The sequence below is a fragment of the Squalius cephalus genome, assembly GCF_949319135.1.
Source record: "Squalius cephalus genome assembly, chromosome: 7".
In the NCBI taxonomy this organism is placed as follows: Eukaryota; Metazoa; Chordata; class Actinopteri; order Cypriniformes; family Leuciscidae; genus Squalius; species Squalius cephalus.
The window spans coordinates 2,387,012-2,404,494 of NC_137128.1; positions in this window are offsets into that span (position 1 = coordinate 2,387,012).

Here is a 17,483-nt window from a genome sequence, read left to right on the forward strand (position 1 = left end):
TTCTGTATATTAATCACAGTTTAAGTAAGATTATTTTCATCCTACTAAGAGAAACGATGTGAAGTTGATCGCTACTTCCATATTAAATCACTATTTACCGCTTGCTGGAATATAGTTGAAATAGTCCCCTTCGTCAGTATGAAACGCTGAGAGAAGCCTGCTTGATATTATCCCAGGTTAGAAAAACAGTCCGTGGTGAAATGGACAGAGCAAACTAACAACTTCGAATTAAACTTTTGCGGTATCCGATTATAGATAAACATCAACCACGTCTGTTGACATTTCGCCATCAATACGCCTGTGTTCCTGTGGGCGGAGGTTACGGTTCTAGTGACATCATTAAAGCAGGAAGTAGAGGGGTGTAGTCCAATCCAGCCGTTTTTTGTAGGCGACTTCTGTTAAATAAAATATCTCGCTTGGCATTGAACTTTGAGCTTTATAATTTTACAGATATTATTTATACTCTAACAACAACATTACACACTAACTAAAGTTTGAAACATGGGATCACATAGAATGGGACCTTTAAATCTTGAGTAATGATGAATTGCTTTGACTTGTGAAAGTGAAAACTGATAAACTTATGTTAATGTAAAAATATTTTGCCATGAGTTATTGACCACATTTTTCCCGAGTGTAGTTCATTGTAATGACATTGTGCCCTATCTTGCACCCAGCGCAATTGACTTTGTACACCGACGCATGTATCATTCCTATTCCTTTTCCCTCCACAGAAGCACGTCGCTAAACTAAGGAATGAACTTGCGCTCCCTGGGCGGTTCAGCGCAAAAAAGGAGGCGTGTTCCGGCGCAAACGTTCCCTCATGCTATTTTGCAGGTTTAGAAAACAGTTGCGCCACTAACCAGGAAAAACTAGTCTAAAGTCAGTGGCGCGTTGCGCATGTTATTCATATGCTATTTTAAGGGCGCATGCTGGGCCATAATCAATGTAGTGTGTGCACAACGCGCATACACTTTGATTCTCTCATCTACACAGAAGCAGCAGTTTCCATTTTTGCAAATCATACATTATTACGATAGATAGATAGAGATAGATAGATAGATAGATAGATAGACAATTTATTATAAAAGCATACATCTAGCTTACACATTTACCCAAATTATCATACGCCTTTTTTACCGAAGTTAATTTGGGTGGGTTTCTCCATCCCCAACGTCCCTGACGAGAGCGTTGCTCTCCTCGGCTGTGAACCGATCCTGGCAAATCCGCCGTTATAATAGGAATCCGCTTTAGAACAAGCGCACCTGCTCTTAAAGGGAATGTGAGATGTTGCTCTGATTGGTTTATTTCACGTTACGCCCAAACCACACCTATGAGTAATGAAGCGACTTCAGACCAACCCCTTTTAGATTTGCGCCTGGCGCAAGAGTCATTTATCCCGCCGGGAAAATAGCAACAGAGCCGAGACCCGCCCACAAAGTTACTTGCGCTTTGCGCTTTGACACTTGCGTTTCAGATCGTTAAAATAGGGCCCATTGTGTTTTCCTCTTTTGTGCACTTTTACATAATACACCAACACTTGTATCTGTTCCCAAGAAAGTGGTGGCTGAAATATGTGCAGTAAGTGGACATTTTCTAACTCTCCAAAGGAAAGAAAGTATAAGACTTTGTAATGTCCATTTGTTTCCATTGCACTGGACAGTGAATAAACCCTCTCAGATAACTGTCATATGGAGGAACTAGCCTACCTGCAAGTGCATAAATAACTTTACTTCATTTATACTTGTATGCTTTATGGCTGCAATATAAGTTGCAGGATTCCACATCTACAGAAAGGCCTACAGAAGAGTCTGCCCAGACAGAGGAGACATAGGCCTACAGGTGGGCAGTGGATAGACAACTTTTCCTTTTTATTTTTTGCATGAGGCATGTGTCTAATATCTCTTGTTGCAGGCACTTGACCACTGGCTCTTCTTTACAAAGAACAACTGAAATAAAACTCAAGGAACTAAGCATATTTGTCTTTTATTATAAACATTTAATGAAAAGTGTTTTTTTTTTGGCAGTGTTGTGTAATATGGCACATGCAACAATGTCACAGGCCCTGTCAGGTGTGCAACCCTCAGACTTTTCAGACACTGAAATCTTCCCTTTAGTTAGCCAAAGTTCATTTCATTGTGTGCCCTTGTCCTGGCTAGAGCTGCATTGTAACATGCATTGCCCCAGGACAGAACAGGCAACATAACAACATCAAGAGCTCACCAAGACTGAACTAGCGACAGGGCTTAAATACAAAGACAAACAAGCTAAACAAGATAACAAGGGGGCGTGGCTAATCAGAGACACCTGGGAAGACTAATCAACATAATGGGAGACAGCTAAACATGAAAAGACAGAGGAACACATGACAGACAAGTACAAGACACAAACCCACACCGTGACAGTAACGAATTACAGTTTAAAATATATATTTATATTTATAATGAATTTTAACGGATTATAATTAATCATAAATTTTTTAGTTATTTTTAGAATTGACTGTAGAAGAAATAATAGCACAATTATTTAATCAGTTCATCCAATGAACAGAAAGCATAATCAATCATTAATTTGTATATTATCTTCCTGGCCCAGAAAGTTTAACCTTTTTCAGCTAAAGTAAATAAAGTTCTAGCAGGGTAATAGCGTAGGTATCGCTAGGTCAAGGTGTCTAAGTGACTTCAATATGTGGCAAACAGAGACAAGTAAGTGAGGATAGGAGCAGGCTTCACTCAATGCATATACTATTAAACTTTAAGAGTGCTGGCCTGGAAAGTAGGAGAGAGGCCGCACTATGCATAAATATACTTTAATTTGCACAGACGCGTTTCGACGCATGCCTTCTTCAGTGTGCAACAAGGTAACAATGTAGCCAATCTTATATGCCCACACCCATTGACACATCCATATTAACACCAGCCAATGATGTTAAAACTATTATCCAGTCCAATAATGTCACTAATGTGTCAAACAGTCCATTAATGAAAGACAACAACTGTTATACATACCAAAGAATCAACATATAATACACACATTAGTATTCTGTTTATAAGAAACAACTTAGTGACAGATCTTCATTCATCCCATTCGGGATACATGTGTTTAAGTTAAAAATATACCAAGCCTCTTGTGGCGGCGCCGTTTGTAAAGCGGCTCACGCTGAAAATAACAGCAACATTTTGTCACATTTAGCTTCAAACAATGTTTAAAAAACTGGTTTGAATTTTTGACGATCACTTTTTAGCACATTTACAACAATATTTGTCAACTTAGAGATATTTTAAATAGTTAAATCTAAATATTAAATGTTACACCTAAATGTTAAATGTTAAATCTAAATGCTAAATCTAAATGTTAAAAGTAGTACTTATGCTATACCATGTGTCAAAATGATTGTTGACTTCCGGTCCCGCCCACTAGATATGACATCTGGTCACCGCCCTTCCGGTTGTCCGTTGAGCTGTCCCGCCCTTTCTGGCGTGTATAGATATGGATATGGATTGTCCTATCGAGCGTTCGATCATGAGTTTTGACAGTTTTATCTACCGGTGTCTTTCCGGCATATGTTGTTATGGTTTGCCCTATTGTCCTAGCTAGTCGTAGATCATGTGGTTTTGACAGAAAGTTTTTGACCCTATTTGACCCTTTTTATCCGTAGATCATGTGGTTTTGGCAGAAAGTTTGAAGACTGTGTCACACAAGCATTATCTCTTGTGCACACAAGCTGGGTGTATTTTCTGTGTTTGTGATAGACATCTGTTTTGACAGAAAGTTTGAATTTGTTGTCCAGTTCAGTTATGTGTTTGTGTGTGTGTGTGTGTGTGTGTGTGTGTGTGTGTGTGTATGTGTGTCTGGCTATATGGCATCACAAGTGCTGTTAGGAAATGTGTCAGCATCTGATATGATCCCCTCCACATTCCTGAGGTAACAGCAAAAGTGAGAAAAAAAGAGAGTTGTCCCTAAACATGTTTTATATTTCACACAAATGATATACAATAATATCTTAGCAAAAATCTACTGAAACCATTTTAATTCAGTTTTAGAGAAACAAAAGAATAAAATGAATAAGGATTTTACTAAATACTAAAGCCTATCACAAAAAAAGTTGAAAACATACTGTTCTTTAAAAAGTATAAATGAAAAGATTATAAAATAATTTTAACCAAGGTTGAAAAAAACATACCGTTCTTTTAAAGTATAAATGAAAAGATTATAAAATAATATAACATAAATGTCAGTGTTTCTCTCTCTCTCTCCTCCTAGGTTTATTCAGCGATCAGAATGAGACAATAGTGCTAAATTTATTTCAAAGTTTAAATGATATCTTTATAAAATGTTGTTTTTATTTTATTTTATTTTTTTAATTAAATTTAATACATTTATTAAAAGTCGTAATAATGTTTTTAAATTCAATACATTATTAAAAGTTGTAAAACAAAAACACTGTTTTTTCTGAATGCCTCTCCAGCCAGAGTAGTGTGCCTGTGGGTGTGTGTGTGTGTGTGTGTGTGGGTGTGTGTGTGTGTGTGTGTGTGTGTGTGTCCTCTGACATGACCCCCTCCACATTCCTGAGGTAACAGTGAAAGTGAGAAAAAGAGAGTTACCCTAATCATGTTTTATATTTCACACAAATAATATGCAATAATATCTTACTAAAAATCTACTGAAACCAATTAATTCAGTTTTAGATAAACAAAAGAATAAAAAAATCATATTACATAAACATTCCGTTCTTTAGGCCTATAAGTGTATAAAATAAAATAGCTATCTTGCTAATTTAACTAAAGTTGAAAACCATTCAGTTCTTTATAAAAGTATATAATTAAATGCTTATAAAATAAATATCTTATTGATCCAATTGTTTTTGATAAACAAAAGAATAAAAATCATATTACATAAAAAAGGGTATACATTAAAATGGTTATCTTGCTAATTTAACTAAAGTTGAAAAACATTCTGTTCTTTAAAAGTATATAAAAAAATAAAAATCTACTGAAATTTCAGTTTTAGATAAAAATAAAATTCATCTAAGTCTGCTGACTGAAGATTTCATGAAGCACCAGACAAATGGTATGTTTGTGTGTGTGTGTGTGTGTGTGTGTGTGTGTGTGTGTGTGTGTGTGTGTGTGTGTGTGTGTGTGCGTACGTGTGTCTGTGACAGGTTCCGGTAAATTAGCGTGCCGTCATCTTTCTGAATTTATTTCAAAACATAATCGTAAAAGTTTAAATATGATCTTTTAAAATTAAAAGACTGTTTAAAAATATTTAAAGTTTGAATACATTCATATCTTCTATTTATCTTTTAGAAGATTACTGTAATGATTTTGTTTAATGGTGACCTAAAGTATAATTGTTATTAAACAATGTCTGTCTGTTCAAAAACTTTAGATTGTAGAAAAACTGTACTTTTTAGTCGTTTTAAATCTCATTTATATGAAAAGATTCAATCAGCATTTTTTTGTCCATGCGGGGTTTAAATTTTTATGGTGGGGGCTTTCCATAGCTATAATGAATTTTGTACCGTACACCTAAACACAGAAAACTACATTTGTACATTTTCAAAATGAAATAAATAAATAAATAAATCATTTAATATCATTTTGTGCACACACACGGTTCTAAAAAATAAACTAATCTCTATTTTAAATTAAATTATTATTAATAACATATGTTACTAAAATGTAAACAAAGTTTTAGCTAAATAAATATATAAACAAAAACACCCTACAGTCCCAGATCCTTCAAAGATAAACCACAGTGTGATCTGAAGCTTCAGGAAACAGGGTATCAGACCAGATGAGTCTCGGGGGACAATGTCACAGTAAATCTAGTCTGCTAACGCCTTTTACAGAGTACATCCAGAGTTTATACTAAATTCATTTAAAAGCATAATCATACAAGTTTAAATAAGGTATTTTAAAATTAAAAGAAATCTTTAAAGTTTTATTAAAATCATATCTTCTATTTATTTTCTTAGAAGATTACTGTAATGATTTTGTTTAACGGTAACCTAAAGTAGAATTTTTACTAAACAGCGTTTAGTTGTTGATTGTTGAAAAACTGTCCTTGGGCATCTTAGATCTTTTGTCCATACAACATGTTGTCATAGTTTGTCACAATGTTTTGTTGTTGTGTTGTTTTTAAGAAATCCGAGGACTCCACATTGCTCTTATTTAGACTAAGTTGTATCATCTGCAAAATCACTGATGCGGCATAAGTAAAGTTGGTCTTGAGCGAATATTTAATTTTATCAGTCATAATTCAAAGTATAAGTATACGATCGTATAAGATCATTTTAACTTGTATTCCCCGAACTATCCTTAATCAGTGTGGAATCACACAGGGTGAAACCCTTTACTGAGAATATACTATCGGTTATCTACTCAAAATATATGTAGAAGTGTAAAATCGGTGTTTAAAATCTGTCTGCTGGCCGCATGAATAGACTTTGGGGAGAGCTGATGATACTATCTATAGCAGGAAGCATACCCTTTGACCTCCTCCATTGTGGAGGCTTGTTGTTTTTTTTTTTTTGTTTTTTTTTGTTAAAGACCCAACTACAAGTTAGTTCTCCAAAAAGAATTTCTCCCATCTAGTGGTTCTCCCATCTACTCGCTTTTTCAAATGCGTGTTGCAACTGCGGTAGCCGTAATGTGTCAAGAAGCTATGACAACATGGCTTCCAATAGCGCTTCATTGAGTTTAACGATACATGTTTTTGTACTGTTATGGCAGCTATATAATGATTTACACAACCAAGCAATGAAAAAAGCTTGTAATTTAGACCATACCTTTGACTTGCCTGTCGAGAAGAAATCAGGCAACTTCCCTTTCAAAGTCTTTCTCCTTCATTAGATCTTTCCACATGGGGAAAAGCTATCCTGATATTTATTTACATACCGATAAATTAAATGTTAGCTTTTAGGCGATGAGGATTCCTTCTCCCGTGGCTCGGCATAAGTATGATCCTGCATTATAATGTACTGTGCAGTGCAGCCTTTCAAATTTGCCGGGGCAGTATCATTGCCTCCCATATGGTCTAGCGGTTAGGATTCCTGGCTTTCATCCAGGCTGCCCGGGTTCGACTCCCGGTATGGGAAGACAATTTTTTTTTTACATTGTCAACAAAATTCAAGTTATTCAATAATCATTTTTAGTAATTCATAGTCTTAGAGGCCTACACGAACTGCAGAAACAAGCAGTTTATTGAAGATTCGGTACTGAATCATTTTCACAAATACAATTATATAGAATTCAGAAAATTTCACTATGGAATATTTACTTTATCTATCATAATTTCAATTTAGTACATCATCATTTAAACTTTTCATCTCATAATTATGACGCATAGTCATAATTGTAATTTCAACTTTTTGTTATAATTATTACTTAATTCAGAATTACAATTTTTGTCAATGACGCCTTTTTAATGTAATACTTAAAACGTGTTTAAGTCATAATTTGGTGGTTGACTATAGTAGTGTTGATGATGAAACGTGTTGAGTTAGGCTAGCGCTTTTTGTCCCTCTCTGGTATTATAGTGTTTCAAGATGGCGGAACGACACGGAAGCCTCCTTGGTCCCATGCAAATAAAGATAAGAAATGATCTTTCTTAAAATCAGATCATTGGCACAGATCATTTTACACCCGTGAGGACTTATTTTATGAATACAGACAATGATTTTAGCTAATAAAATAAAATTTTTTCAACGAGCGAATCTAGGCCTTCAGAAGTCATAACTTCAGGGGTCAACGGTTTAGGCCCGTTGGTTTAGTGTTATGTGGGAGTGTTTTAATCTGTGTTTCGTTGCAGTTTCCCTGGTAGCTCACCTGCAATCATTGGGTTAATTGGTACCACCTGAAGGGAGCCACTTAAAATCTTGGACACATGCTCTCTCTCTCTCTCTCTCTCTCTCGTCTTGCAGCCAGCACTGCAGCAGTAGTGTTTCTGCTTCTACAGTCCCCTTTTTCTTTAATACTAAATAAACTTTATTTTGATTGGCAAACTTTTGTTGTCGTGTGCTTTATGTTGCATCCCTAGAGCCAGGGTTGTAACATAATGGGGGCTCGTCCAATTTGGTTGGTAAAAAACATTTGTTTCTTTTGATATTTTGGGGACTGTATTTGTTTATTCCCTTTGATTGAGATCATTTGGTGAGTATGGTTGTTTGAGTATTTTTGAGTATATGCATGAGTTTTCCCGGTTAGGAAGGGTGAGAGTTCCAGCTGGGTTGATTATTCGATCCTTCCATCGGTTCACTCTTTTGTTATTTTTCCTTTTTTGTTTTCGAGGTTATTCTGGGTGGAGACTTGTTCTCTGTCGGGGGTAAGCATTTCAGAACTGTGACCTTTGATTAAATGGCTCACAGTTGCTGAGTTTTTGCTTTTAAAGTCGCCTCGTGCCCGGTACACCTCAGAAGATAGATAGGAGTTAGAAGTGTTAGGCAGGTATCCGGGTGTATCTCATGTGTTTTATATTGTGTTTGAGCTCAGCAACCATGCTCACTTTTTGATGGAAGTGAAAGAGGAATACTTAAGTTAGGTGAGTTAAACATTTTTTGAGGTACTGTAGTGTTTATTTGGTCCATGATCCTAACTTTAGTGTGTTAGCAGTGTTTGTGTGAAGTTCCTTTGTGGACTTTTTGTGTAGACTAATGCCCAGTATTGCCTTTAGATATTCGTGATTGCTTGGGGTGAGTAATCTTCTGTGGTTGGGTTAGTTCTACTTCTGTTCAAGGCTTTAAAAGCTTTGTTTGAGAGCATTTTTGCTGCTATTTGTCATTTTTGTAGCTCTGTGCTATTGGACCTGTTGTGTTAGCTGAACTTCTGTGTAGGAAGTAGTGTTACTACTTAAGTGTAGTTAGTGTTGAGTTTAGTAATGGCTTCTTTAGAAGACTTCCTAAAGGAACCTTCAGAAGAGTTACTTGAGTTTTTCACAAAGGATCAACTTTTGCAGTTGTCCTCTCATTATGATATTCACATCACAAGTAGTGAGAAGCGACTGAAGGATAGTGTGAAGGAAATCATTAGAAGTGTTTTGATTGACAATGGTGTCTTGAAGGTTAAGCAGGTTCCCCCACAATCCATGACTGCTCCTTTGTCTGAAGCTGCAATTGACCTTAGGCTCCGAGAGCTAGCTTTCCAGGAGAAACAGCTAGAGGTTAATAGAAAATTAAGAGAGAGTGAACAAGAGGCTAGGGAGAAGGATAGAAAATTAAGAGAGAAAGAAATGCTTCTTGAACATGAACGGTCTCTTAAAGAGTTGGAATTAAAAGCGGCTGCTTTAACTCCAAGAGGTGATGTTTCTCCATTTGATGTTGGTAGACATATTAAGTTGGTACCTCCTTTTTCTGAGAAAGATGTTGAGAGATATTTTTCTCATTTTGAACGGGTGGCAACCACATCAAAGTGGCCTAGAACTATGTGGACTTTGCTTTTACAAAGTATCTTGGTAGGTAAAGCTCAGGAAGCTTATTCCGCTCTAAGCCTTGAGAAGAGTGCTAATTATGATGAGGTTAAAGCAGCTATATTGAAGGCATATGAGCTGGTTCCTGAAGCTTACCGCCAGCGCTTTCGAGGTTGTACAAAACTTGCTCACGACACTTATGTTGAGTTTGCAAAGCAGAAGGAGAATCTGTTTGATCGGTGGTGTACATCTCAGAAGGTGGAAAGTAAGGAACATCTTAGACAACTCATTTTGCTTGAGGAATTTAAAAACTGTCTGCCTGAGGTTGTTTCTGTTTATTTGAATGAGCAGAAGGCAGTGACTTTAGAACAAGCTGCAATCTTGGCAGATGAGTTTGTCTTAACCCATAAGGTACATTTTGGTGACAAACAGACTGAGTTTCAGAACCAGATTAAGTACAATAGGTCTCGGTTTGTAGAGTCTGTGCCCTTTGCCTCATCACCTCCCAATAAAATGACTAATGATGGTTTGATTTCAGAAAGGGCTTGTTTTTATTGTAAGAGACCAGGCCATCTTATCGCAGATTGTCCTGTTTTAAGTAAGAAACAGAAGTCCGCAAAGACTGTAGCATTTGTAAGCCCTGTGCCAAGCCTTCCTTTGGCATCTTCAGTTGCTAATGTTTCATGCAAGAAAGGTGAGTCAGCTGGCTCATCATCATTTCTGATGGATGGTTTTGTGTATCTGTCTTCTGACCCTGAACACAGGCAAGCTATCAAGATCTGGAGAGATACTGGAGCTTTTCAATCTGTGATTTTACGTGATGTCTTGTCCTTCAATGAAAAGTCAGCTCAAGGTTCAGAGGTAATTGTTAAAGGTTTTGGTGGGGGATTTTTGTCTATGCCTTTACATAGCATTAATCTCCAATCAGATTTAATCTCTGGTGATGTTGTTGTGGCACTTAGTTCCCAGATTCCCATAGATGGGGTGTCCTTTATTCTAGGGAATGATCTAGCTGGTGGGAAGGTGCTAGCTGTCCCTGAAGTAACCTCTACTGTCCTCAAGTCAGATGGTCCAGACGAACTTGAATTGGCATTTCCAGAAACTTTTCCTGTCTGTGCAACTACTCGTGCTATGTCTGCTAAGAGGCAAGTTGAAGACCAATCTTCCAGCAGTCAATCGGTGATACCACTTTATGATACTTTCATGGCCCAAGGTGACATGAACTTGGCAGGGAGTGGAAAGATGTTTCCATCCCGTGAACAGTTAATACTTGAGCAAAAACAAGACCCCACTTTGTCACCCATGTTTGAAGATTTAGTATCTGATGAAGTGCTATCAAATGTTGCTTCTGGCTATTTTCTTAGTAATGGTGTTTTGATGAGAAAGTGGACAGATCCAAAAATACCATGTGAGGATGACTGGAGTAGTGTGTTTCAAGTGGTGGTTCCAGATGTTTATCGATCTGACATATTGTATCTCGCCCATGATCATTGTCTGTCTGGCCATTTGGGGGTCAGGAAAACTTTGGATCGTGTGTTAAGGCATTTTTTCTGGCCTGGGGTGAGGTCCGATGTGGCTCAGTATTGTAAATCATGTCATGTTTGTCAGGTTGTAGGCAAACCTAACCAGTCTATTCCTACAGCTCCATTACATCCTATTCCTGCCATTGGAGAGCCATTTGAACATGTTTTGAGTGATTGTGTTGGACCTCTTCCTCATACCAAGTCAGGTATTAGTTCTGCATTGCAGGCTCAATATAGTGGACCGTATACCATTGATCGGAAAGTTGGTGAGTGTGACTACTTGGTTAAGACTCTGGGTCGTAAAGAGAAAGTCCGCATGTGCCATGTGAATTTACTCAAACCATACTTTGACCGTAATCAAGCAGGCTCTACAGAAGTCAAGGCCTTGGCTGCACTGAATGCTCCATCTGCTGAGACCGTAGAAGGTGTTGCTGTCTCTGAGATTGATCAGAGTAGTTTGCCAAATTTTAAAATCTCGGCTGATTTAGACATTCATTTGTCGGATCTAAATCTCTCTGAGCGCTCTCGTGTTATTCAGTTAATTGGTCAATATTTGGCCTTGTTTTCTGATGTTCCATCTTGTACAAATGTGCTTGAGTATGACATTGATGTAGGCCAAGCTAACCCTATTAAGCAACACCCATATAGATGGTTAGTGGTTAGTGGCATAGGTTAAAGTGATGGAGCCTGTTTTTGCAGGCAGGGGGGTGAGCTTTTCAGTCCGCCACATTCGTGGGAATTCGTTTGGCGGATGCTTTGTCAAGGTCGTAAGTGCTTGTTTAAATTTCATGTACTTGTTGACTTTGCCATAGGTTATTCTATAGCAATGTTTTAAGGGTGGGAGTGTTATGTGGGAGTGTTTTAATCTGTGTTTCGTTGCAGTTTCCCTGGTAGCTCACCTGCAATCATTGGGTTAATTGGTACCACCTGAAGGGAGCCACTTAAAATCTTGGACACATGCTCTCTCTCTCTCTCTCTCTCGTCTTGTAGCCAGCACTGCAGCAGTAGTGTTTCTGCTTCTACAGTCCCCTTTTTCTTTAATACTAAAACTTTATTTTGATTGGCAAACTTTTGTTGTCGTGTCCTTTATGTTGCATCCCTAGAGCCAGGGTTGTAACATTTAGGTATTTGTAAAAATCAAATACTGTATGACACTTTTCAAAGTTAGAATAACCTGTTGTGTTCTGACACAAGGCCATTAACCGGTTCTTTTTTGTTTTATAAATGTATTTTGCTTATTTCTACAAATATCGACCTGAAAAATGAAAATCAGGAAATAAGAAAAACAGTGTTTTAAAATACAACAAAACCATGATAATGTTTAGATGTGGATGATTAAGTTTTAGGCGTAGTGCAACCAGATTTCTCTAACATTGCGAGGTATCACGACACACAACGTTGTAAATAAACATTTTCAAAATGTAATTTAACCATATTTTATTAATATTATGTTAATTTAAAGTTTTTGTTATTAACAAATACCTTTTAACATCCGGCACAAAATTAAAGAGATCTCAGATCACAATCTACAGTTAGAAATTCTCCTACTTAGTATCTTTGGGTGTATTTTGTCACACCGTAGTGATGCAAAGTTCTACACTCTATGGACTAACTTATCAGACACTCACCACACTGATGTTAACATCACCATAAATTGTCTTTTCTACCATGATTGGAGCAACTATTGTCCCACCATTCTTTTGGTCAATTGTGAAGGTAAGCTGATTAGGGATCTGAATTAATAGCCGTCCGAATGATGTAGAATTATTATTATTATTAGTATTATTATGCTGTCGTTGTAGATGGTTGTTAGGCTGTTGGTTTGTCATGTTTCCAGAATGTGTTTGAATGCTCAGCGTCTGAACGTCACCATCTGTTAAAAAAAAAAATTAACAATTAAATACACAACCAAAACCATGTAAACGTTATAGTAAAACTTATTGAAGATTGAGAAACATATTCACTACTAACAAAGTAAAATGATAAATCTTTTCCTACATTTGATATTCTTTTTTCTGATTTTTTTCACTATAGACTTGATCCTTTTTAATGCTGTTTTCTCTCCATATTTATTCTGTAGTTCCTCTACTGTGTCTTCCAACCTCCCTGTTGTTCTTCTCCAACTGTGTTAACCAAAGATAAACAGTTAGAAGAATAAAATGTATGTACAATAGCAAAAATAAAGTTAACATAAAATAAACACATTCATACACCAGTTCAAAGTCAATGAACAAGCTGATGCTGCAGTGTTAGAGCACAAGATGGACGGTGAACAGACGCACAGCAGGTTAAACCAGAGCTAAAACAATAGTCTATGTTAGGACAAAAGTATCTGATAATAGCTGATAACGGTCATAAAGTGCTAGATAAGGTGCAAGTAGCTAAACTAAACATTTCATATTTGACAAATGTTTTGAGAAATGTTAAACAACTACAAAAATAATCAACTTGTTTCTAATTTCTTTTTTTTTCTAAATTGTGATTTAATGTGAGAGGAGAAGAAACACATAACATGTGTGCATGAATGAATGTGTACAATTTAATAAACGTATTTACCTAACACCCATAAAGTAAATTAAGGCTAAGTTCCTTTTTGTGGACAAAGTGAACTTTGGAGTGCTTACAGGGTCAAAAATAAGTGCCATTTGGAACTCTTTTATCAAAAAAATATATGTTGATAATGATTAGTTATGCCAAATGATAGTTTGGCATGCATGGGATTGGTTGTCCATAGTGAGAGAGAAATACTTTTATTATAGAAATGGCTATTTTTTATTCTATTCTTTAATCCACAAATAAAATAGGTTTTTATACCTGCTCAAGTACTTCTTGATGAGTTTCTTCTGTATTAAACAGCGAATCTTCTCAGTCAGATCGTCGCAAGATCTCAGGAATCCTCTCACACTGCTCGTGTTCACGCGTTCCATCGCTGCACTTGTGTGTATGACTCGAACGATTCAAACTTCTCTCTGGTGACATGTAGGACTTGTTGGTTATGCAGGAACTAGTTATTTATGGCTTTCCTGAGGCCAACCTCCATACATTCTACACAACAGGGTGGGTGGACCCCAGCCTGATAAATATTTCAGGACATTACACGCTCTACTCTAGCTCTACTAGCCTCGGACTGCTGCGCCACTGCAAAAAAAGTTGAAAGTCCTGTTTGTCTGAACCTGACGCAAACTTCTGACCCACAAACTTCTGCGCATTAACGCACGATTGTACCGCAAGGGAGATTCCAGGAACATTGCAGGAGATTCAGGAGACTCTTCGAAAAGCTGAAAAAATGGCGACGCAAAACCTAAAGGAGAGCGACTCCCCGTTGAGTTCTGGCGATACGGGGTACAATTATCCTCCGCCGTGTGAGTGTGCCACGGGCAAAGAGTGTCGTTTAAGAGCTATGCTGGACTCTATGTTTAAAGATTATTTTAGAGGCCAAATGGTTGGCTTGATGCACAGGATCATCGACGCTGCGTGTGATATGAAAAAAGATTGTGCGCAGGACACCAAACGTGTGACAAATCTCAAAAATGAAATGGATGACGTAAGAGGCTTGACAAAGCCATGGCCTGATGTAACGCCCATGTTTTTTGACGGCAAAGAGCCGAACGGCGTAATCCTCAGAAAAGTTATGGATGTGTTGCGTGAATGTTGTGACAAATTCGAAATCATTGAAATACTCGCTATATGGACATTTGTAACGGATCTCTGTGTGTCACTGGTGTCAAAAAATGCAAAAACTGACGTTGGGGAATTAGTTGAAAGTCTGGTCAACTATACCCTGGAGCAAAACATGATAGCCTGCAGAGATTTTCTATTCTGGTTAAACCATCTGTAAATGTCTTTCACTCAAATTTCTTCTTCAATGTATGAAAGTATAATGTTGAAATAAAAATTTCTGGTTAAAAAAATGTCTGAGCTCATTAAAATAGAATACATAAAAATAATAATATTTAGAATAATAAAAAATACTACACGATTTAAAAGATTAAATATTTAAATATTTGTATTCCTGAGGCGGCAACCATTTCCAAGATGTGAATACCTGAAATTGTGTGGTGATTTTTCAAATGATACAACTAAATTGCCCGCTGTGTACAGAACAGAAAAAGGACATTTTGTGTTGTTGAACAAAATTTGATTTTGTTCTTAGCATCGGGTCCTGCATCATAGACGGTATTTAAGCGTTTTTTATTTATTTAATTAAAAATTACTATCAGATTTAATGTTATACCTTGACAAACTATACATCATTAAAAAGATATAATACTCAAGTTTCAGTATTTGACCACTATTGTATTCTGAGAAACTCATAGTGACAGTTATGTCTTAATTTGTGTCAGGAGTTATGAAATGAAAAAATTAGTCGATACCTTTAATATGAATTATGCGCGTCAGCCGCTTTCATTCATAAAAAAATCCGTGCTGTCGTCATGACAGCGATACACAAAACAACGTCCCTCAGGGCTTTAGCTCAAAAATGTGCAAATTTGGAGAAATATTGATAGATTATTTTAGATTTACATCATATTTCTATAGACAGGAATAATATTTATTGAATTTATACCCAAATGCGTCAATGTAATCATTATAAATGCTTAGAATCTCTGATACTGTGTTTTCAATCCATACCAACAGCCTGAGGGCGCTATATGCACAATAATTGTCCATATATAGAACATGAAGAAGAGCCATGATCATGTGATTCCAGGACGTCACTGATACACACAAAGCTACAGAGTTCGCGCTGTAAAATGCAGATACAGATGTTTTGAAGATAATAAACATGATTGCAATGATATTTGAGTTACCTGTGTTCTTCAAGCCATGCCAGGTATTTTCATAATAATAGATTATATTTATAATGTAATGCTAATCTATATAGACTATCATTGTGCAGAACAGTATACAATAGTATATTTTCTGTCTGATTTTTTTATCTGAAGCCAAATTAGATCACAGAAGATTATTTAAAACACTCATCTTGCGTTTTAAAGTAAGTTTGGAGCACAAACATAGTTTTAATCTCATAAATTGTCGTGTATTGATGGTGTGCTAAGCTAACATGCTAGCTAGCCCTAGGTGCACCTGCAACCTAGAAGTTATACTTTTATGTTTTTTTGAATGCTTACTGAAAGTTTCTTTATTCAAGAATGTTCTTTATTCTTTATTTAAAATGTGAGGTGAACTTTGAGAAAAGAAATTAGGGATTGAAACCCTATGAATAGCATGTGAATAGCCAGTCGTTAGTAACTATAATGCAGACAAAAGAAATGCATATTTCGAGCCATAACCAGGCTGGAGAAGTGTGAATGTGTGCAGGGGGAGACTGAGACTGAATGGGGATCGTTTGCACCACAAAACAATAGAGACAATAAGACTGAATGGATGACTTAGAAGACGACTAAACATCAGCAGCATTTTAGTGTCAAATCAAAATAAAGTAATTTGACATGGTCTTGAAAAACATGTAACTAAATACAGAGTTTTGGACTTATTATCTTCAGATTTTAAATATAAAATGTTTAGACATGTGGCCTTAGCTGTAGTGCATTTCTAGATTGCTCCAGGGCCAACTTCAATTTTATTTTCATGAGGATGTTTCATAAAAATTAATTTCTAATAACTTTACAAAAAATTGAAGCTATTTATAACAATTTTTTTCATTATGACAATAATTAATTCTACATTTACAATAAACTGCCAGGTGTCAGCTTTCAAATGAGATCATACTTTTGCTTTTAGTACAAAGGGTTCATGAACTGTATCTGTTTCAGTTTGGGTATGTCATTTCTGGGGATTTTTCAAAAGTGGGGTTGCAGCTTAACAGGTTAATAAGATTATGTGTTCAGACGACTAGACACTAGTCATGGGATGTCCGGCAGAGAGAAGGGTTTGAGTGGTCACAATTTTATGTCTTCATCCAGAGCCTTCATCAAAAGTGCCTTTTCCCCGCTTCGCAATGTAAATGTTGGACTATATGTCCACACCCGTAACATCGACCACCACGGCATCCGTTTCAGGCCAAACAGAGGAGCGGGTGGGTTACATGGATATGTCTCACCAGGATATGTCTCACCAGCGCCCTCCGGCTTGTCACAATCTTGGCATGCGTCGGGAACAGGAACGCCTTGACACCTTTAAGAAATGGACTCCTGCTGCATTATCTCCGGCCGAGCTTGCCAAAGCTGGTTTCTACTACCTTGGCCAGGGCGACAGAGTGGCTTGCTTCAGTTGTGGAGGCCAGCTTAGCAACTGGGAACCGGGAGATCGTGCAGTATCAGAACACCAGAGGCATTACCCCAACTGCCGTTTCGTTCGAGGTGACTGTGCAGATAATGTACCTTTATCTAGCCCTTTCAATGTATCGGCAATGCAACGGTGTGAAGAAAGGTTGCTCACATTTGTCTACTGGCCCTCAAGAATAACTGTTCGACCAGAACAATTGGCTAAGGCTGGTTTTTACTATGTTGGTCGTAATGATGACGTGAAGTGCTTTTGTTGCGATGGTGTACTCGGATGTTGGGAGTCTGGTGATGATCCATGGGTAGAACA